At 41.9% G+C, this 23,164-nt stretch overlaps 1 protein-coding gene and 2 pseudogenes across 4 annotated transcripts in view; all 3 read right to left on the bottom strand.

Moving 5' to 3' along the window:
• Nucleotides 1-499, bottom strand: part of LOC147523012 (paired amphipathic helix protein Sin3-like 3) — a 62,858-nt gene extending 62,359 nt beyond the window's left edge. The window contains exon 1 of one of the 2 annotated variants that reach the window (XR_015215483.1): nucleotides 122-499. The gene's annotated coding sequence lies outside the window, so the exon portion shown is untranslated. The remainder of the gene's footprint in view (nucleotides 1-121) is intronic. The other variant, XM_086596551.1, reaches the window with a different exon arrangement.
• Nucleotides 500-1,933: 1,434 nt separating this feature from the next.
• On the bottom strand, nucleotides 1,934-14,283 carry LOC147523011 (ABC transporter B family member 15-like; annotated as a pseudogene). Its single transcript, XR_015200173.1, has 9 exons — nucleotides 13,736-14,283; nucleotides 13,365-13,568; nucleotides 7,154-7,612; nucleotides 6,515-7,027; nucleotides 5,726-6,256; nucleotides 3,427-3,475; nucleotides 2,893-3,014; nucleotides 2,646-2,855; nucleotides 1,934-2,531 (listed from the first exon to the last, which is right to left on the bottom strand). The product of XR_015200173.1 is annotated as an ABC transporter B family member 15-like (transcript).
• Nucleotides 14,284-14,611: 328 nt separating this feature from the next.
• On the bottom strand, nucleotides 14,612-19,159 carry LOC147523010 (putative multidrug resistance protein; annotated as a pseudogene). Its single transcript, XR_015215462.1, has 4 exons — nucleotides 18,686-19,159; nucleotides 17,037-17,773; nucleotides 16,227-16,384; nucleotides 14,612-16,141 (listed from the first exon to the last, which is right to left on the bottom strand). The product of XR_015215462.1 is annotated as a putative multidrug resistance protein (transcript).
• Between the last annotated feature and the right edge of the window lie 4,005 nt (nucleotides 19,160-23,164).

Here is a 23,164-nt window from a genome sequence, read left to right as displayed (position 1 = left end):
ACCGAAGTGACAAACTAATTAAATATTTGAAATAATGAGAATTAAATCCAAAGATTTATATATACTGAGCACAAACAACAAACAATGAAATAGATAAAGAAGAAGAGAGAATTGACCATACCTATAGCAAATCGACCCTAACAATGCTTTGAGAGTTTCGTTTCTGACATCGAAATCAGCAGAACGAAAATGAAACTTGTAAAGAGTAGATTTCCGTAATATAGCTTTCGATGATTGTGCTGTGGTAGCGATAGAAAAGAAGAAAATAAAATCTCTTAAATTGCGAACCTTGCAGTGGAATCAGCAGTTGGTTTCCCATAAGTGTTAGATATATATAATGAAGAGGCGAAGCTGAAGATAGAAGGGCGTGAAAAAATAAGAGCGGAAGTGCGGAATAAATAAGAGGAGTACCGTTTGAGTCTTTGAGGAGATGGTGAAAGAGTATTGGTCTTTTCGAGGGTTGGACATTTTCATCTAATATTTGGGCTTTTTGGGGAATAAAGTTTGTCAAATATTAGCGAATAATTTTTTTCAGGTTGCGGTATTGACACCCCATTTTATAGAATTGGCACCCCTTTGACCAATTCAAAGGTACTAGTATATCTCCATTAATCACATAAAAAACGACTCACGATAAGAAGTTGCCGCGAGATCGCACAATCCACGACATCGGGTTGCCGCGAGATCCCATATCCCACAGAAGGTGGTTGCCGTGGGTCATTTTTTCTTAAATTTATTTTTTAATAGCCACCGTAAAAAAAGTTAGTTGCCGCGAGATGGTTGTGTTCATTAAAATGGAGTCTTTGTTTGTGTTAATTATCAAAACTCTTCTTTATTAATTTGATCACAAATTTTTCTTATAACATATGAAAATATTTGCTGCGAGATAGCAAAATTATGTCTCGATTGTATATATATTTTTTTTGTCATGGTTTTGGTGTTGTTCTTGGAATGTATAAAAAATCTTTAAAGAAGAAAATGAGGTATCCATATATCGTGTCTATTCAATACGCAAAATTTGAAGTGAAAAAAAACAAAAAATACAAAAAAAATATTCCGTGGCAATTGCCTACCGTGGGATATGGAATCTCACTGCAACCCGATATCGTGAATTGTGCGATCTCATGGCAACTGCCTGCCGTGGGATATAGGATCTCACAGCAACCGATGCCGTAAAAGTGTAGAACTATCGGGCATATAGAATGTAAAAGAACATATAAAGAATAACTATTATTGTTTTACTTTTTACCAAAAAAAAGGCCAATCCCATAAAGTAAGATGCTAATATCCCATAAAATGGGTCCAATACCGCGCCCCAACTTTTTAGTTATTTTGGGGAGTCTGCTTTATACGATTTAAACTTACATGGCAAAACACAAAAAACTAAAAAACAAGTGTTTCTCTCACAACAACAGTGGATATTTGACAACACCCGCTTTCTTTTGCAATGTCCTAATTTTGCCTAAGAGTGGAATTCGAGCTAAACAAGCCGAGCTTTACCATACTCAAGCTCGGCTCGCTAATTACACGAGTTTTAAATTGAGCTCGAGCTCAGCTCATATAGTTAAATGAGAGAGCTCGAGCCGAGCTTAAATGAGCCAAGCCCGAGCCGAGCCCGAGCCACTCGGTTATTTTACACTATAAATATGTTATTTGAGCTAAACGAGCCGAGTTTCATCAAGCTCATTTGTTATACGAGCTTTAATTTGAGCTTGAGCTCGGCTCATATAATAAACGAGCGAGCTCGAACCGAGCTTAAATAAGCCAAACCCAAGCCGAGCTTCGAGCCCGGCTCAAATTCCACCCTTAATTTTGCCAGACGCATGGCATATGTCCCAATTCCATAGTATATTTCCAATATCTGTGTTCAGTCACTTAAAGCAATACAAATTGATGATGATGATGGGACTGATCAATATGGTGGATATTTAGACTAATCCACTGTTGGATCAGTACGTGTTGCGCTTTCCTTGAGTGCTGACGAGAGCATAGTAAACTCCATTGGCTCCCTTTCCAATAGTGACGAGTGAGTCCCTTTTTCCACCAGAGCACGTTGATCCAATACAGCAATCTGATCACAGTTCTGGATAGTACTCAACCTATGGGCCACAACAACACTAGTCCTGTTCACCATCACACGGTCCAAAGCTTCTTGGACCACATTTTCCGACTGGCTATCAAGAGCACTTGTTGCTTCTTGAAATAGCTCTTTAGTCGTAATGTGGTTTTGAGAAACTAGTTTACCACCATACCAAAAATCAAGAGCCCAACTGAAAGAAATTACGATCCGAGCCGTAGCAAGGGCCAGTCCAGCAAACCCAAGAGTGACGAACACTTTCTACGTGGCCTTCTTGGGCTCGATACAACATTTCAAGAACCCTTGATTGAGAAGAGAAGGCAGTAATGGTTCGAAGGCTTGAAACTGCAAGCTGCTTTCATCTTGTGATTCTCTGGCCTTAACGTAGGTTGAGTGGCAATGATAACAATTAAACCTGAGAATGTGCCATTCTATCTCCAACCAATGATCTTACCTGTGAAATCGAACAAGAAAACTCCTATAAACAATTCATTATAGCATGAAGCTAAGAAAATGCTAAATTGTGAAATCAGAATGTTGTAATTAAATAAAGAGAAAGAGAGCCTACCACACTGGCATCCTTGGTGAGCCTAGCACAAATTGCTCCAGTAGAATTCTCATCTTGATCAAACCATCCGATTTCAAAAGTCAAAATCTTTGACAACATTCTTTCTCGGATCCTCTTTGTCAAATACTCGTCCATGCAAAATTGTAGTGCTGAATAATATTAATCACGAAAGAGAAAACACCTAAACCAAGGAAGCATAGCACATACATGCTTCCCATTAGAACGGCATATAGTCGTTGCACCCCACCAAATATTAATCCTAGTCTTTGATTGAATTTCATCATGATCAGTTAAAAAGTAGACAGATAGCATGCTTCCCATTAGAACGGTGCACACCACCGAAGAGGGTTACACTTACGGTCCCCAAACCAAGGCCCAAAATATCGCTGATATATCTGATATATCTCGGTAAATTGGTACACCGATATCGATATTTTTTATATATATCCACCGAATATTGAATTCTTTTTTTCCCGATATATATCGGAATTTCCGATATGAAATTTTATATCGCCGAGATAATCGATATATATGATATTTACGATATATATCGTTTGATTTTTTGATCATTTTTTAATATAAATCCGACATTTCCAATATATTTTCGATATATTTTCGATATTATATTTTTGATATATCCGATATTTCCGATATTTTAAATAGTTTGGACTGGTCACGAAAAAAATAAATATATCCGATATTTCCGATATATCCAATATATCCAATATATATCGGTTTTTTGATCACCGATATATTCCTCGATATCGATATTTTGGGCCTTACCCCAAACTAGCTTGTTTCCACTCTGGAAGATTTAGAAGTAATCCTACCTATATTAATATCCGTTTCTCCCAATATGCTGACAGAAAGCCACATCAGTAATATTTTTAAAAAAGTCCTTATTTAAAAAATAATTACTATATTGATTACCAAGCTAGCCTTATTATTGGTGTGTTTAGCAAATTATAAAAAAACGTTTTGGTCTTTTCTCATGTCTAGGAAAACAAAAACCAAATACACGCTCATATTTGAATTATACGTCGGGGTAATTGAGTAATTAACCACCGAAAACATAAACAAAACCTCATCCTACTCCAAACTCTCTCAAAATATCAAAATATCAACATATCTCTAATCTCTCTCCCTATACAATTTCTCTGAAGAAGAAGATCTGAAAAATGGCTTTGGACATCAGACAGAAACCAATAAGAAAAGAGATAGAGATCTCAAGAGATAAAGACCCCACCCTCACGGCCTCACTACTTGCCTTGCAAAAAACAAACCTCATCAAAAAAGGTTATGGAGGAGGAGAAGAGTACTGCAAGTAATGTTGCACGTGCGATAGCTGCAATGATGGATTGGAGTTCTTCTTCAGAAACTAGAAACGCTGCTCTTTCTTACTTAGAATCTGTAACTTTTTTTTTTTTTTTCTTCAAATCCTTCAATAGTGCTTTTTAATAATAGACTGATCAATACATTTGTTTGTTTGTAGATAAAAGTCGGAGATATTCGGACTCTAGCAGGTACATCCTTTATTTTAGTCAGGAAAGATTGGTCTTCTGAGATTCGGTTGCATGTGTTCAAAATGTTGCAGGTTCCTCCTGTTCCACTATTCTTTCCTGTTTTATTATGATTATTATTATACTCCTGTTTTAGTATTATACTCTTTGCTTTTGCTGATAATATCTTTTCTTACTATGTACACTGTATATTGTGGTTCATTCAAATGCTGAACACTTTATGGAACTAAGGAAGTTAGTATTTGCAGAAATAGCAGAGGAAAGTAATACTAAGGAACATCGCTTAAGGCTTCCAAAACAGTAAGTGTATATGTACACTATCACTTCTAATTGAATCATCAAATTCTAGATAAAATTAGAAAGTATGTACGTAAGAAAATAAGTCATGCAATGAATAATTTGATGTTTTCTCATAAACATTGTATGGGTTTCCAAATCACTTACTTAGTGGCCAATGACTTGGACAGTAGTGGTGATCAAGATGCTCCTAAGCGTATGAATGGCTTGAAATTTACTACTGCAGACACGAACGCTATTAGTGAAGCTCCACATGAACATAGGACTGTTGTGGTAACTATGAATAGTGATGATTATGAATTTGCTGAGTTTCTTAATGGCGCACTTAAAGATAATCCTGGCACGGAGTCTTCTGTTGATGACCTGGACAAGAATAGTAAAGCTTAAAATGAAGATATGAATGCCACGGAATCTCCCACTAAAATGGACATATTACCATCAAATAAAGGCACTAATTTAGGAGCAGAACACAGGGTCAGAGCATCTACTTACAGGGCCAGTGGACCACTACGAATCCGACATGAAAGAGGGATTTGTGATGTAGGATTTACCCGTAAGCTGATAGATGGAAGTTCACATCCTTACAGAAGACGCAATTCTCCAAACCAAAGAAAGGGAAGTGTTGCAGGTAGTCATAGAAGGTATGTTGACAGATGGCAAACAGAACATACTTATAACATCAACAGAAATTGCGAACGTGCTGCTTGGGTAACTCAGAATAGTGTTGCTGTACCTGAGGTAAGAATTCAGATTGCAAGAGCTTTTGGTGCTCGGTATTGACATAATATTTCTGTATCTGAACTAAGTTCTCTGCTGGTTTGTGCGCAGTGTTGGAACAGTACTGCTACAGCTGAAGCACATTCACACCAGATTGCTGCTCAACATAGGAATGATATTAATGCTCCATACCAAGAACACTCGCATTGAGTTTCTCAGTATAGGAACATTGCTTCATCTGTAATGCATCCCCAGTGGGTTGTTGGTCAGGATAGGAACAATGGGGTTGGGGTGTTTGATCAGTAAGAGCTCATTCGTATTGATCATGGTCGATGACAGTGATAAAAGTGGTTATATGAAGCCAAAATGGCTTAATGTTTTTGGACACCATATGGCCAGGTTATTCATGCTTATTTATATTTATATTTGTATTCTTTTATTTCATTGTAAGAACTTATGACATCTTTCTTCAACACAAACTTATGAGCTTAATAACAAACATACCCAAAATACTAATCTCTATAATAGTAAGCCTGGCCATAGGACAGGCAGATTAGCTAGTAATCTTCTAAATGATGAGACAGAAACGTCTTTCTTTGAGCCAACTCGTCTCTCGAATACTGAGTTTGCTGAGTTGGACCGACTCAATAAGCTGAGTCGTCGACTACTACCATGACTACTGTGGTAATTGTCTTTGTTCGTAATGTGAGACAATGTACTAATGCTTTCTTCTTCTTCTGTTGCTTTATCTATTTGTTGGAATCTAACTTGTGATGCATAGAGCCCATTTTCCTCTTGTATCAATTTGTCATGTGAGCCGGTTTCCATAACACGTCCATTCTGAACCACAACAATAACATCTGCATTGTGAATTGTAGAAAGACGGTGTGCTATTACTATTGTCGTTCGGCCAACCGAGGCATTATCAAGTGCTTCTTGAACAATTCTCTCCGATTCTGAATCCAATGCACTGGTTGCCTCATCCAAGAGTAGAATTCGAGGTGCTTTAATTATAGCTCGTGCAATTGCTATCCTTTGTTTCTGTTCACCAGACATCTGAACTCCTCTTTCACCTACCTATTACAGTTATCAATAAAAAGACACATACAAACACAAAAGAAGTTGGTATAAGATTAGAAAAATGTAACACCAGGAATTAGCCAAGTAGGCAAGTTGGGTATTTCTTCATCAAATAGTTTATTTTTGAGATAAACACCCCACTTTGCGAGCTAAAAGCCTAGCCAATTAATATATAAGTTCCTGGGGCTGCCTCGCTCATTGCCAGTTGGTCTAAGACTTAACATTTATTTTGATAATCAACAGAAAATCACTGACCTGAGTGTCACATCCTTCTGGAAATTGAGAAATGAAGTTGTGAGCGTTGGAAGTTTTTGCTGCTGTCATGACTTCGTCAATTTTATGGAAGTCGCAAACAAAGTTGGTTCTTGGCTGACTAGACCAATTTGTAATCTAAGCCATTTAAGCTGGAGACTGTTAATTGAAACTCCATCAAGTAGAATCTCTCCACTAATTGGATCGTAAAACCTTTCTAATAGAGCAATGACTGTAGACTTTCCTGAATCACTTGCACTTGCACCAACTAGTGTTACTGTTTTCCCTGCTGGAACTTTTAAGCTGAAATCTTGAAAGATTGTGGTTTCTGGCCGTGATGGATATGCAAACTTAACATTCTTGAATTTAACTTCCCCTGAAACACTCTGCAGAACCTCACCATCCATATTATATATATCTATATCAGGTAGCCTCTTAATTACTTCCATTGTTCTTTCTGCAGCTGAAATAGCTTCTGTGAAGTACTTTAAATTTGAAAGTCCACTTCCAAGAGCTCTAATTGAAAGAAGTATATATAAGAATAATAAGACATGTATTATATATGTACACCTATTCAAAAGAACTATAGAAAAAAAACAGGCTGGTCAATTAACCACATCAAGGAGGGTAAGAGAGACTTACAGGCCACCTATGGCGATTAAAGCACAAACAACATACACACTTCCACCTTTGCCATCATGATACATAACCAATCTGCTCACATACCACGTTAGAAATGCAGAAACACCAAAAGTAACACCAGTACTTCCAATAGTTACACCTTTAACTAAACCTTGCTTCAATTCCAACTTCAGTGACCCTTGAAGTGAACTAGAGAACGCAGTCATAGTTTTCATTTCCCCCACAAATGAGTATACTGTTCTAATGGACGAAATAGCCTGCTCTGCAACTGAATCAGCCTTGTTATGCTCCTCCCTTGTCTTTCGTATCAATCCCACTAAAATGCGAGCACATAGCAAACCTGGTACGATCAAAAGCAAAGCAAAAGGGAACCCGACTATGACCAGTCTCCACATAATCACAAACGCCATTTATATAACCTCCAAGAAACGTGAACAAGTTCATCAAGAAATTTGGTATCTGCAGTCAAATTGATACCCTCAGTTACTTAATTAATAATGTGAACTGCAGAGGTGACACCAACAAGGTCACCTAAGTATGTGACAATCCAATGCAAACGGTGGATTTGAAATAAAATGCATAACCAATGCAAAACTCGACTATATCAAATTGTTGTGCATCTTGATGCTAAACCAGCAATGTGCATTGTGCATTTGTGTTGTTGCCTAGATAGGTTACAGAGGGTGTGACTGACGTTCTGAACTTCCATGCATGTAGCAGAATTAATGCTGTTAGGGGTTGGGAGTACTAACAACCAGGGACAGAATGAACCAGGAATCTAAGTTTGGGGATGTGTTGCTTATCTTTATGGTTTTGGTGTTGGGAGATTTCACTAGAAAGTCACACCTCAATCTAGTTACTTTCTATCCCAAATGATTTCAACTTGGAGCTCACACCAAGGAAATCACCCACCCAAGACTTTGGTAGTTATCACAACAAACTCAAACAAGCAAAGCCACCAATTTATCATCACCCATAGCAAGCAAACAATAATAATGGAAGTAAATCATGCAAAGAGACACAAAGATTTAAGGTGGTTCGGTAAATATTACCTACATCCACACACAAGAGCCAAGTTTCCTTTATAGCAAAGATTGGAGAGTTTACAAGAGATATCAAGAATCAAGAACAAGAGGCCTCACTCAAACCCTAGCTCAATAGAGCTCCCACAATACCCAAGAAATGAATCTCTCAAAGTTATCTCAAAACCCTAATCTATTTCCTTTATATAGGTGTACATAGAAAAAAGGGGAGAAAAATGGGTTTGGGGCCGAAATATCGACAAATCGTCGAAATTCGAAGAAGTTTCAAAACTCTAAAGCTTGCTGGTGAGATACCGGAGCTTCACTCGCTCGACGGTTCCACAACCCAACAATCTCCCACTTGGAACCTTCGAGATTCTACATGCACATCACATCTCAATTGTAACAACTCCATCCAATTCCAATTTACTAAAGAAACACTCGGCTCATCCATCATGGTCTTCAATCAAGAAGACCCACCGAAGTTGAACACAACTTCAACTTCTCAGTAGGCACGGTCTTGGTTAACATATCCGCCGGATTCTCACTCCCTTGGATCTTCTCAAGTGCCAAAACCTCATCCTCCAACAGATCGGATAAAATGATACCGGAGACCAATGTGCTTGGTCCTAGAATGAAAGGCGAATTCTTAGCAAGATGTATAGCACTCACCGGTCAGCATGTAACACACTTCTCTCTTGCTTCATCCCAAGCTCTTCCATCAATCCCCGTAACCAGATCATCTCTTTGCTTGCCTCTGTAACGGCCACATACTCTGCTTCTGTGGTAGACAAAGCAACAATCTTCAGAATGGCGAAAATCCAACTCATCAAGCGGTAGCACCTCTTTGTAAAGACATAACCAGTAGTGCTTCTTCTGCGATCTACCTCACCTGCAAAGTCGGCATCCACATACCCTTGCAAGTTCACAACACCCCTTCCATAACATAGGCATTTCTCTGTAGTACCTCTCAGATATCTCAATATCCACTTCACGGCTTCCCAATGTTGCTTGCCAGGATTAGACATAAATCTACAGGACTCCCCTTTGCGGCTAGCTATATCCGGACGCTGCAAACCATGGCATACATAAGACTTCCAATGGCGGGCGATGGTACCTTAGCCATGAAGTTTCTTTCCTCAATAGTCTTGGGAGAGTGTTCCTTGGACAACTTGAAGTGGATTTGCCAAAGGTGTGCAAACCGGTTTTAGCACTACCCATGTTGAACCTCTTCAATACCTTCTCAATATACTTTCGGCTGAACAACTCGAATACCTTTACGCCTATCTCTTCCGATCCTCATCCCTAGAATGCGTTTCACTTGCACCCCAAGTCCTTCATAGAGAACTCACTTGCTAACTTCTCTTTCAATCTCCTAATTTCTCGACATATCGGGAACTTGCTACTAACATATCATCAACATATAGCAAAAATGATGGCGTAGGCGAGTCGAACCTCTTGAAGTAGCAACAATGGTCGGGCGTTGCACTTATAGTAGCCATTTCCTTGCATGAAGTTATCAAACTTCCACGTACCCTTTACTAGGGGCTTGCTTCAAACCATACAAGCTCTTTCTCGAGCCTGCATACCATATTCTCTTTACCGCTTCTTGATGAAACCCTCCGGTTCTTTGCATGTAAATTTCCTCAACTAGGTCACCATGGAGGAAGGCGGTTTTAACATCCAACCTCCAAGATACAAATCTTCCACTGCAACAATACTCAACACTGACCGAATAGTATTCAGTTTCACCACTGGGGAGAATATCTCTGTGAAGTCAACGCCTGCTTTCTGCTGAAAACCCTTGACTACTAGCCTCGCTTTGTATCTCTGGGAACCATCATGTTCCTCTTTGACTCTAAAACACCCATTTGTTCGTAGAGCCTTCTTGCCCATGGGTAGTTTGGCTAACTCCCACGTGCCACTAGAGATGAGGGACTTCATCTCATCTTGCATAGCAAGCTCCCACTTGCTTGCATCACTCACCTCCAATGCTTCATCATAGCATTGAGGCTCGCCACCATCAGTAAGTAGCAAGTAATTCACATAGGTGGAGGGTGAATATCTCGTACTTCGGTACATGTGGCCCGGATGTCTTCCTTGGGGCCGCGAGGTGGAGATGGACTTCGGTGGTGTAGTATCATCATTATTCTCTCGAACTACTACTCTATCCTCCCTCGATCGGGGGCTCCCACTATACCACGACTTACATCGAAGTCTTCCAACTCAACATACTCTGTGCGGCTCTCTGTACCCGATTCCTTGGTTTGTGCTTCATCTCTATCCTTGTACATCACATTCTCATTAAACACAACATCTCTACTACTTAATGATTTTCCGATTTTGATCATCCCAAAAGCGATACCCAAAATCATCACCGCCATAGCCGATGAAGGTGTACTTTAGTGACTTAGCATCAAGCTTGCTTCTAGCTTGGTCACTAATGTGGACATAGGACACACAACCAAATACCTTCAAATGGGAAAGGTTCACATCCTTCCCGGCTCCACACTTCCTCGGAATCTTAAAATCCAAAGGTACCGATGGTCCTCTATTGATCGTAAGTCATTGCTAACACTTTCTGCCCAAAACTGCTTGGGCAAGCACGCTAGTGTAATGATACACCTAGCTCTCTCTCGTCGTTGTTCTATTCATCCGCTCTCTGAACCCCATTCTCTGGCGAGAGGTGTCCCCGCAAAGTCTTTTCCATCTTGATGCCATTGTCGACCACGATTTTAAAACCTAAATCCTCATACTCTCCAATCGTTGTCGGATCTTAGCTTCTTTACTTTCAAGCTTGTCTCATTCTCAACCATGGCCTTCCAAGTCTTGAATACTTCAAATACTTCCGACTTGTGTCTCAAGAAATAGACCCACACCTTCCTAGTATGGTCATCAATGAAAGTCACAAAATATGACTTTCCGCCAAGTGAAGAGACATTAGTCGGCCCCGGACATCTCAGTATGAATCAACTCGAGCCTTCTTGCTTTGAGTCCGACCCATTCTCGAAAACTCACCCGCTTCGCTTTCCAAATACACAGTTCTCCGCAAGTCAATTTCACCGATTTGTAACTTTGGGAGTTTACCGTAAGAGTGAAGGATTTTCATTCCTTTCTCACTCATGTGACCAAGTCTGCGGTGCCAAACATTCGGATCCTCTTTGCCATGTGCCCGCGGCAATCGACTCACAACCATGTGCGTCATGTAGAGTACCATCTTTCTTACCATTTGCAACAATCAATGAACCCTTCGAGACCTTCCAAGTATCACCGGTGAAGATCAGAACAAATCCTTTTACTTGCCAATTGCCCCACGAAATCAAATTCTTCCTCAAATCCGAACGGTGTCGACGTCCCTCAATAACCATGACGAGCCATTCATCTTGACATGCACGCCACCCTTTGCCGACAATGTCACAAGATTGGTCATCACCGAGAAAGACCGTTCCCAAGGTCACCTTCGTGTAGTTCTCAAGGAACTCTCGATGTGAGGTAGCATGGAAAGATCGCCCGAGAATCAAGTACCCAAGACTCCTTAGCAGGCTCCATCGAACATATCAAAGCGTCATCTACCATCTCAACAACATTAGCTTCTTGATTCTTTTCTTGTTCTTATTAATGTTGTTGTTGTTTCTTGGTGCCTGACAATTGGGGCTATAGTGGCGGGCCTACCACAATTATAAGACCACTTCACTTATGTCTCGAGGTTTGTGTTCAATGTTTTGCAATTGGGGGCTTGAGATTTCGATCTCCCCTCCACTTCTTCTTACCACGATTCTGTTTGAATTTCTCCCCTATTTTCGATTAACAATGCCGACCCGAAGTTGACCCCAAGATGAAGGACAATCTTGTCTCCGGATTCCTCGGTTAGTACCATACTAACAACGCGTGCTCAAACTTCAACTTGGTCATTCCCTGAGCCACTAAATAGCCGCCAATTCAGAGCCCTTCCAACTTGGAGGCATTTGTCCAAGTATCGCCAAAGCTAGCACCTCATCACTAAATGTAATCTCAACCGACTCAATTGGTCCTTAGTTTGGTTGAATTCATTTAAGTGATCCTTGAAGGATGTCCCTCCGACATTCTCATACTAAATAGCTTGGTGATCAAATAGACTTTGTTCGCGGCGGGTTGGGTTGTTCATACATCGTAGTAAGTGCCTCCATGAGAGACTTAGCCTTCTTCGCCTTAATATTGAAGGCTACCGACTTCGAAAAGACTCAATCGGATTGTGGCCAAAGCCTTTCTATCTTGCAAATCCCATTTGTCTTGCGGAATCTCCTCAGGCTTCTCACTTATCAACGTTTCCATCAAATCCTTTTGATAGAGAACGTCCTCAATTTGCATCTTCCAATAGCCAAAGTTTGTTCCATCAAACTTCTCTATCCTGTAGCTTTCTTTTGTCGGTATCATGACTTTCTTGAATCAAAACCAACGGTGGAGAACCTCTCAGAGGAATTTCCTCAAACACCTAGCCTCCAATGCTAAAGGTGGAGTCTTTTCCTCACACACCCTGTAGCTCTGATACCACTTGTTGGGAGATTTCACTAGAAAGTCACACCTCAATCTAGTTACTTTCTATCCCAAATGATTTCAACTTGGAGCTCACACCAAGGAAATCACCCCACCCAAGACTTTGGTAGTTATCACAACAAACTCAAACAAGCAAAGCCACCAATTTATCATCACCCATAGCAAGCAAACAATAATAATGGAAGTAAATCATGCAAAGAGACACAAAGATTTAAGGTGGTTCGGTAAATATTACCTACATCCACACAAGAGCCAAGTTTCCTTTATAGCAAAGATTGGAGAGTTTACAAGAGATATCAAGAATCAAGAACAAGAGGCCTCACTCAAACCCTAGCTCAATAGAGCTCCCACAATACCCAAGAAATGAATCTCTCAAAGTTATCTCAAAACCCTAATCTATTTCCTTTATATAGGTGTACATAGAAAAAAGGAGAGAAAAATGGGTTTGGGGCCGAAATATCGACAAATCGTCGAAATTCCGAAAAAGTTTCAAAACTCTAAAGCTTGCTGGTGAGATACCGGAGCTTCACTCGCTCGACGGTTCCACAACCCAACATTTGGTATATCATCGCTATAACTAGTACAATAAAATGGAGTTTATTTTAAATCTTAAAGGTGCGGTATATAGCACCGGGGTTCCAAGATTGTGAACATACCTTTTCACTTATAACATCTTGAATAAGGAGGCTATCGTTAGAAACACTAGTGACCACTTCAGATGTGCTGGCCACCTTGATATCAAAATAATCCACATCTTGCCTTAACACTGCTTTCAGATACTTATGTCTCATCCTTGAAGCTTGTCTCTGTGCTGTTCTTGTCCAACAATACCCCGCTACACAAATGATTTCAATTATATCCTTCGTTCAAGAAAGAAGTTTCAGTGTAACATACCTAAGAAACAAGCGCAGGAAGTGAATGCACCCATGTACAAAGAAATTCAACGCATTCTGCAAAAGTACGCGTTGAGTAAGTGCTAAAATAAATTTGATACAAAAATGCATATAGATTTAAGAAAGATATATACTTTGGTAATTGTTCAAAGAAAGAGACCAGGGCCAGCACCAATATTATTCATTGCCTTGCTTGTGAGAAACAACATAATCGGTGTACCAAAACCATCACCAATTGATCCGAAAAGTCCCAGAGTCACTATCAACATATCTAGGCGATCTACATGCATGAAAATCAAACGAAATGCATTACTCTTATTTTCTTTCTTCTTGCTACCCTCATCCACCTTAACACCCATTTTTAGTCTTCTATCCTCTGGTAGACCAAAAACAGGTACCAAAGGAAAAAACATCTTACTTGGTCTTGTACTTTTACTTCATGAATGAAACAGAACTGAGGTAGTTAGGTATGAATAATATTGAAATGGTGTACTAGAATGCATCTATAACTGCGAATATTATTGAATAGATGGTCTTAAAAAATTACTCACGTAGCGAAAATTGCAAGAATTTTGTTCTTAAGATGCACACAGCACACATACAGAAATATTGAAATTACATCAAACTTTTGTGCTTTTTCAAGATCAATTAATGGCAAGCATTTGGCTGTCACCTAGGTATGTTAGAGTGGATGTCACATTATCTTTGTTCACTATATACATTTACGTCTAAACTTTCACAGTTAATACACGTAACACCATTTCTTTTATTTTGGATCCATGGAATGCGGGTTATTTTATTGATTTTAATCTTCAATGCGATTTGATGCTGATTCCTTTGACTAAATGATGTATAAGATAGTAATAACATGCTAAATGCTTCTCTGAGAATCATAAATTAAAATAACAATTTGGCAGGCTTGCTTTGCAAGCAATCAAATTTGGCACAGGTCAAGTAATTTTTAGTACGTGGCTGTTATTTTACTGATGGATACAAAATACACTATAATCAATCAAAACCAAGTTGAACCCAACTTCTTTAGCTCACTAAATTATTTTCACCAAATACACAGTGGTTTTAATTTGGTAATTTATCTTCTGTAAATAAATCGAAGCGTAACTTGCTCTTGACTTACAGTTTTGCATACAACGTTGGATCAAGAAGTGTTTAATTGATGTTCGGCTTTTATGGATGCTGACCAGGGCACAGTATGTGCCAATAGGTCCCTTTGCCAGCAGTGATGAATGAGTCCCTTGCTCCACGATAGAACCTTGATCCAATACAGTAATCAGATCACAGTTCTGTATAGTACTCAATCTATGGGCAACAACAACACTTGTCCGGCCCATCATTACACGGTTCAATGCTTCTTGCACCACCTTTTTCTGATTGACTATCAAGAGCACTAGTTGCTTCATCAAGCAACAATACAGCAGGATTTTTCAGTATGGCCTGGCTATCGTGATTCACTGCTTCTGACCTCCCGATAGCTGCAATCCTCTGTCCCCACAAAATGTATCATACCCATCTTTTAAACCGGCAATGAAACCATGAGCATTCGTGACCCTGGCTGCGTTTATGATCTCAACTTCATCGACCTTACCAGACACGCCATAAGCAATGTTCTCTCTGAGTGTACCACTGAACAGTGTTGGTTCTTGACTCACAAGTGCTATGTGCTTCCTCAAGGACCTAAGATGGTATGACTTCACATCCCTTCCGTCAATGCTGACTGTTCCTTTTACCAGATCATAAAATCTCTCAATCAAGCCCATGATAGTTGACTTTGACCGGCTTTGTCCCACCAGTGCCGTTGACTTACCAACCTCAACGCTTAGGGAAAATCCCCTTAGAACGACCACATCCGGTCTTGTTGGATACACAAAATGGACATTGCTGAACTCTATATGCCCGGATAATTTTTCTGGTTGGTGACCTTGTGGGTCTTCGGGTTCAGTTTCGATCCAACACATAAAAAATTGATCCAACTGCGTCTGAACCCTTGGTAAGATCATTTGCCATGCTACCAGCATCGGCAATCACTCGGCTAGTAGTTACCAATATCAAGAATGTTTGAAATAGCTCTTTAGCTGTAATGTATTTTTGAGAAATGAGTTTCCCACCTTACCAAAAATCAAGAGCCCAAGTGCATGCAACTATTCCTCGAGCCAGACCAAGCCCTAGTCCAGCAAACCAAGATTGGCAAATGCTCTCTTTTCTCGGGCCATCTTGGGTTTGATCTAACATATCAAGAATTTGTGCTTGAGAAGAGAAGGCAGTAATGGTTTGAAGGTTTGACACTGCTTCACAAGCAAGTTTGCTGAGTTTGCTGCATTCAGCTTGAGATGTTCTGGCTTTGCTAGACATTTTTTTTTTAGTAAAACTTGGCGTAGGTAAAAACACAAGATGATTAATGGTTGCACTGCAATTATGACCACGGTACATCTCCATGCAATGAGTAGTCCCAATGTGCATGCCAAAGATACTGCTGAGAAGGTTTGTATGAGATGAGCCATTCGATCTCCCACCAACTATCTCACCTGTAAAATCAAGCAATACATAATCAAAAAACATAAATGAATTAATAAAGCATATTCATACTTGATTTAACGAAAGATAACATACCACCCTAGCATCCTCGGCGAACCTAGAACAAACTGTGCTGCTGGAATTTGCATCTTGATCAAACCAGCCAACTTCAAATGTAAAAAATCTTTGACAACATTTTGTATCCGATCCTCGTTGTCAAAATTTCACCCATGGCCGCAAAGTTATAGTGCAAAAGCGGATATTAATTACAAAAGAGAAATTTAGGATTTTATCGATATCTCATGCATGATTCCTACGATATATACAATTCGTTATACCACATGCATAAAATAAATAAATGAAAACAGTAAGATCGTGACCTTGGTCACAAAATTTTCAATTTGAAGTTCCAAGCTTTTGATCTACAGGAAGAAGATGTTCTTGGCACACTCAAGATCTTCTTCTTCTTAATTTTGTTGAGTCAAGTTCCAACCACCGAACGGGAAGCAACCTTTTACACCTAACCAAGAACCAAGAACCGACAATGGCTAGGGAGGATACCACCTATGGAATCTCTACAAATTACCTAAATTCTACTTTTAGAAAATGTTGGAAAGCGCCATTAAAGGAGAGAGAGCTTTTCTTATTGTTCGGATGATTAATATTTGAGAGGTGGGAGGTCTATTTATAGAGGTTCCCACCTCCTCAATATTGGATAGGATAGAGTCCTATACTCATCTAATATCAGACAGGATAGAGTCATATACTCATCTAATATCTGATAGGATAAAATCCTATACTCATCTAATATCAGATAGGATAGAGTCCTATACTCATCTAATATCTGATAGGATAGAGTCCTATACTCAGTGGTTTATCCTTATCTTGGTGGGCGTCTATCCAACCTTATTTCCAACAAGAAACACAGCCAAACCAAGAAGGCAGAATGCGTATATCCTGGTCTTTGATATAATTTCACCATGATCAACCAAAAAATAAACGGATATCATGCTTCCCATAAGCAATGAATAAACAGGTTGAACTGCGCCGAATAACATTGCACTTATGCATCCCGAACTTGCTTGTTTCCACTCTGGTGAATTTAAAAGCAACAATCTTCTAAACGATGGTTTAGGCAAGTCTTTCTTAGTGTTCATTTCACCCAAGCCAACTCGTCTCTTAGACTCAAAGTTCGTCGAGTTGGACTGACTCATTACATCTCGATTAGTACCAATACTATGGTTGTCATCTTTCTTTGTAGTTTGAGAAGATGAGCATGATGGTGAAGCATTCTTATTTGCTCCTATTGCATAATGTATTTGTTGAAATTGAACACATGATGTATATAGCCCGTTATTGTCCTGAATCAGTTGGTCATGTGATCCCGTTTCTGCAACTTGACCGTTTTCAACCACAACTATTAGGTCTACATTACGAATTGTAGAAAGATGGTGCGCGATGACTATTGTGGTTCGGCCTATTAATGCATTATCAAGTGCTTCTTGAACGGTTCTCTCTGAGTCCGTGTCCAATGCACTTGTCGCCTCATCTAGGAGTAAAACTCGGGGTGCCCTGATTATAGCTCGTGCAATTGCTATTCTTTGTTTCTGTCCACCTGACATCTGGATGCCTCTTTCGCCAACCTAAAAGACAATTAATATAAGAATTCTATTGAAATCATTTCATCCCATTTCTATGTGTGTTCCACTTATGTTCTATCCATAGTTCGTGATTCCGAACGAAACTCCGGAATTCCGCTCGGAATTTCGGTTTTTCAAAAAATCGAAATTTTAAACATAGTGTCGAAATAATTGAAATTCCGAATGAATTCGAAATTCCAAATTTTATAGGGTCGAAATTTGCTGGATTTCGGTTTTTGGATTTACCAGAATTCCGAGAATTCCGAAATCCCGAACTATGGTTCTATCCCAGTGCCTCCTCCTATCTACACAAGAATTGGCCCTCTCTACAAGTTCTCTAGCTTGTAGCGTAACTGGCGCCTTGTTGCTGTCACGGCATTTGCCACAAATTCTGTTCCTTGGACACTTCAGGCTCGATGGAATGACATACAACATGCGGTGAACTCTATGCTCATCACATGTTTTCAGAGAAGCCAATTTCTCAGCAGATTGTGCTTCAAAGGTTGGTGCATCTATGTAGCTTGGGCATATGGAGATTCATGTGGGTAGACCACTTGGCTACACACTTGGGAGGTTCCACACCAAGTCTACTATACATAGATTTTGTTAATTCTCCATGTACAGAGCTCCATACATATTTTAAGGAATGGACTCTAGTTTCAGTACTAGTTTAGCTTGAAGGAGTCTGTTCACACACAGAACCCACCCAATTTGCAACTCAAAATTTTCTTTTTAATATAATTAACCTTGCCAAGCGAAAAAAAACTGGCGCCTTTACAATATATCAACAAGATCTCGCTTCAAAAAATTTATGGAATGCTAAAGAGACTCAACACACTGTATAACTTTGGCTTGTTGAGCTGATGGCTCGCCCTTTAAGCCAAAAAAAAAGAAAAGAAGGATCAGGGTGCTGACCTGAGTATCGTATCCTTTTGGAAACTGAGAAATGAAATCGTGAGCGTTGGAAGCTTTTGTTGCTGCGACGACTTCTTCAAAAGTGGCATCTTCTTTGCCGAAAAGAATGTTTTCTTTAATAGATATCGCAAACAAAACTGGTTCTTGGCCGACTAAACCAATTTGAGATCTAAGCCATTTACGCTGAAGCTTACTAAGAGATATCCCATCAAGTAAAATTTCTCCACTATTTGGATTGTAGAACCTTTCTATTAAAGCAACTACAGTAGATTTTCCAGAACCACTTGTACCTACAAGTGCTACTGTTTTTCCTGCTGGGACTTTGAAGGTGAAATCCTTTAAGATAATTGTGTCTGGCCTTGAAGGATATACGAATTTAACATTTTTAAATTCAACTTCCCCTGAAACACTCTGCATAACATCGCCTTCTAGGTTATCTGTATCGATTTCCGGTACCCTTCTAAGAACCTCCATCACCCTTAGCAAGCTTACAGGCCACCTAAGGCAATTGAAGCATGTTGTGACCTACCTCTTCTCCTCCTCTACTATTCTATTTATAATCCCCCCCCTCTCCCCTGGGCCCTCCATCTGTCCACTCATCTTGTGGCTTCTGGACTGCCATGTGTTATGTTCTTGTACGACGTTAGGGTTTCACCCTTTCCCCTGCCAGGCACGTGCTCAGATGGTTCGATTCCATGTCAGCTGGCCTTTCGTCTTGCGCTGGTTCTCCTATCTGTCCTCGTCCCTCGGCCTCCATACTTGACTTTTTCGTCCCATCGCCTCCACGTAGCTTTGTCCGTCATCCCACACCTTTCTTTCTTCCGGCTCCATCATCCGCCATACCCATTGCCTCGTAAATCAGGATGTCGCTACAATGCCCCTCTCGAGTTCAGCGGACCTCCCGCGAATGTTAGTGGACTCGAACCCAAACAATCGCCGCTTTTTCCGTAAAATTGCCGCGCGCCTTTCCATTATTGGCGCGACGCGCGTCCCAGCGTGTTTGAGTGCGTATTATTAGCCTCGGTTTTGCCCTCCACGTGTCACCTTCCCTCTCGGTTCCAGCGGCGGCTTCTTGGTTTTCGCTCCTATTTCTTTCCCCTTTTTACCCTCCACGCTCCAACTTCTACTTATTCCTTCTTTCCTTCTCATTCCTTTCTCACCCTTCTACTTTTCCTTACCGCCATTTTTTCACCTTCCTCCTTTCTTCTCGCTTCATCGTAAGCCCCGTTTTCTGATCCACATCCATCCCTCTTCCCGCTTTCCTCCCACTCCTCCATTCTACACACCTCGCCTTCAAACGCGTTAGCCTCTGGCTGGCGGATTGGCGCACCAGGGTTGGTAGTTTTCTCTCTTTACTTTTCACATTTGTCTTGTAAAGCTGTTCATATTCCTTAGCTCCTCCCATGCCAGTTCTCAATCCGACGGTCCGGACTTCCAGCGATTGATGCGGAGGAGTCTTCTCACCGCTTGATCCCACCGCGCCCCTCCACCACCGGGCGGCCTTTCAAGCTTCCACCTCCACGCCCCCGCCGACCCTAATTTGGCGATTAGGGTTGGCTATGGCATCCCGGACGACATCCTCCTCGAAGCATCGCGTGCGACGTGGACTCACTTCCCTCATCCGGTTCCCCCAAACCAGATGCCTTGTGGTCCGCGATCGGCCAAATTGTATCGGCTTACGATCGCCATCGTCTCGACTAGATGTCGGCGTATCTGCAACCATTTCAACATCCCCTTGCCGGGTATCGACAATTTTGGCGATATCATGTATGCCGCTGAACTTTTATAACCTCCGCCACGAGCCCCGAATATCCGCCCGGCGACATAATTTCTCATTATTACATACGCAAAGTCACGAAGATGTGAGTGTGGGGTACCACTCTTTCGTCCGCCTCGGCAAACGATCCTTCATTCTCAAACTTCACCACCTCGGACAAAACTTGGCATCACTACCCCCATGTTTACGGTAATTTTAGTGTCAGCGGAGGTTCCACCAGTGACTCTCAACCATCTCACCTTCACCTTTCGGGGGTGAGTTCACTTTACTGACTCTCTTTCTTATGTTGACTTATAATGCGGACTCACTCCTTGTCTCTATTTCTCTCTTGTGCAGGTTGGAAGTCCGACTCCAAATCCCGATTTTACGTCGGCCTGAAGTCTGCCATCTTTGAGCAAATCCGCAATTTGGGCCCTTCTCAAGCTGAAGTCCTCGGCATAGATCCCTCTCATGGAACCCCCTTACTAACTGACCCTTCTTTGCACACCTTGGGTAAATATTCCGCTCCCTTTTATCGTCCTCCGCCCCCAAAAGAACGAAAGCCCCGTCCTTCTCCATCCTCACTATCCGCCTCCCATCCGTCCCAACGTAAAACCCACCGCCGCGGCTTCACTCGCAAAACCTCCAAGTCTCAGGCCCGGGCTCGGGCTCTAGAGGAGATAGTCAAAAGGTCCACTGCCCACCTTTCTTCCCGGCCCCGCCAATATACATCTCCTTCTTTCCGTTCCCTTGCTGACTGGGACGATCAATATATTCCCCCCAATTCCCCTCCAGCCGATTCATCACCTCCCCCTATGGACGTCTCCAAGATCAAGCTGTTCGACAGCGACTCGGACGATGACGTGACTGAAGTCCCTCCTTCCCACACTGTCCCGGCCTCCACTGTTCCCCGAGTGTCCGCGGATCCCTCCTCTGAAGAGCCCCCCCACAAGCGCCGCAGATCTTCTCCCTCTGCAAGCCTTTCTGCGGCTCTTCCGTCTTCTCCTCATCCACAGCGGCGAAGAAAAGAAACCGCCGCTCTCTCCACAGGTCCGCGGCTCCAGAAATTTTCGCCCCACTTCAAGGTCTTGGCGGCGCCGGTCAATGTAGAGGATTCTGCTCTAGAAAACCCTGCCCGTGGCCTCGGCAATGTTCTATGGTTCCCATCTTCCTCGTGACTTGGCTTTATCTTGATTAAGGGACCTTGAACGAAAGATCGCGCACCTCCTTGTATGCGGTGGGAGAAGGTCGTCTTTCTTGCCCTCTTTGCACTTTCTGTTTTGACCCTTGTTACGATTTGCTCTTCCCTTGCTAGGTGAGCTGGACATGGCCTATATGATCCGCGGCCTCTTCTCTTCCCTGGATTACGTGGAATCGCGGAAAGGAGGGCGGACCTGATGGATTACGGGCCACCCGCGTGGCGTCTCAAAGCCGAAGGCCGGACGACATGGCCAAACTCCGAGCCGAGGATGAACCGAGGATCGCCGAAGCTTCCCACCAGGCCTTCATGGGCCGGGGTGAACGACCGCCTAAACAAACAACGAGGCATGCCCTTGCCCTCCGGCACCGGGGAAAATCTGGCCGCTCTTCTTACGCAAACACACTTCGGGACATGGAGCGGTGCGGGTAAGCTTCAAGGCTCAAAGGCGACAAGCGGGTGGCCAAAACTTTCGCCGAGGAGCATGTCGCGTTTACTCAAAGAAGGCCGACTCCTTCCCGAAAAGCCCCCCTCTCCCATGCCGGAAGATCCATCCACCGCGGTACCCTTTGCCGCAGAGCCGCTGGTTTCGGAGTCTGTTGATGTTGCCCCCCTCAATCCGCTGCTTGAAGGCTCGTTTTTGGCCGCCTCCACGGACCCGACTTCGAGTGCTTTCGTGACCAAGCTCCCTTGCAAGATCCGGTGCGAGAATTTAGACTAGCCCCACATTGGCTGTCTGCTATTGTTTTAGCTATTTTGTAACTTACTCTTTGAACTATGTGTGCCCCTAACATTATTGGTTCTTTCCCTTTCACTTGTATGTTGGCGTGGTTGGAGCCTGTTTCACCCTTTCCGATTACACGTATAATCTCTTAGTTTTAATTGTTGCTTTGTCTGGCACGCTACTGTTCGTCATTTCTTGCCTCTATTTCTACTCATCTCGTCCTTATCTGCGCTGGGGCCTTCTCTCTTCTTGCCCCATGTGTGATCCCCCCTCGCTTGAACTTCTCTTTTCCTTTGGAGTCACTTTCGTTGACTCTAGGTTCCATCGGGGCAGCTCGACTGCCGTGGGTCCGATTTGAACCATTGACGCTGGAAGGCTCCTCCCCGCCGACCTCTTTTTGGGTGGCCGCCTTCCGTTGGGCTTCTCTCTTTGCCCCGGTGTAAGCGTATGCCTTTCTTCCCATGGGGCGGCTCTCCCCGACCAGCGGCTCTATCTTGAGATGGACCTCTCGTCCTCGGCGTCTCTTGCCCTCACCGTGTTTTAGCCCGACCATAGTTTATTAGAATAGTGAAATTTACTCCTCAAAAGTGCCATTGTATTATATATTTACAAATAGCTCCAGTGTATCATTCTGGACTTTCATTACATTCAAACATGAAACTTTTTTAGCATTCTCACATTCCATGGCTTTTCTAGCACCTTTCCTTCCGCTGTGCTTAGCTTGTATGTACCGGCTCCTCCTACGTCGACCACTGTATAGGGCCCCTCCCAGTTCGGCCCGAGCTTTCCATCAGTCTCTCT

Source organism: Coptis chinensis, chromosome 1 (assembly GCF_015680905.1).
Source record: "Coptis chinensis isolate HL-2020 chromosome 1, ASM1568090v1, whole genome shotgun sequence".
In the NCBI taxonomy this organism is placed as follows: domain Eukaryota; kingdom Viridiplantae; phylum Streptophyta; class Magnoliopsida; order Ranunculales; family Ranunculaceae; genus Coptis; species Coptis chinensis.
This window is presented reverse-complemented; position numbering and strand designations above follow the sequence as displayed.